This window comes from Physeter macrocephalus, chromosome 3, assembly GCF_002837175.3.
Source record: "Physeter macrocephalus isolate SW-GA chromosome 3, ASM283717v5, whole genome shotgun sequence".
Lineage (NCBI taxonomy): Eukaryota > Metazoa > Chordata > Mammalia > Artiodactyla > Physeteridae > Physeter > Physeter macrocephalus.
In genome coordinates, this window is record NC_041216.1 from 31446391 (window position 1) to 31446826 (window position 436).

Consider the following 436-nt stretch of genomic DNA (forward strand, 5'->3'; position numbering starts at 1 on the left):
TCCTATAAATATCAATTAAATCTTTCTGGTCTATTGTGTCATTTAAAGCTTGTGTTTCCTTATTAATTTTCTGTTTGGATGACCTGTCCATTGGTGTAGGTGAGGTGTTAAAGTCCCCCACTATTATTGTGTTACTGTCGATTTCCTCTTTTATAGCTGTTAACAGTTGCCTTATGTATTGAGGTGCTCCTATGTTGGGTGCATATATATTTATAATTGTTATATCTTCTTCTTGGATTGATCCCTTTATCATTACGTAGTGTCCTTCCTTGTCTCCTGTAACATGCTTTATTTTAAAGTCTATTTTATCTGATATGAGTATTGCTACTCCAGCTTTCTTTTGATTTCCATTTGCATGGGATATCTTTTTCCATCCCGTCACTTTCAGTCTGTATGTGTCCCTAGGTCTGAAGTGGGTCTCTTGTAGACAGAATAT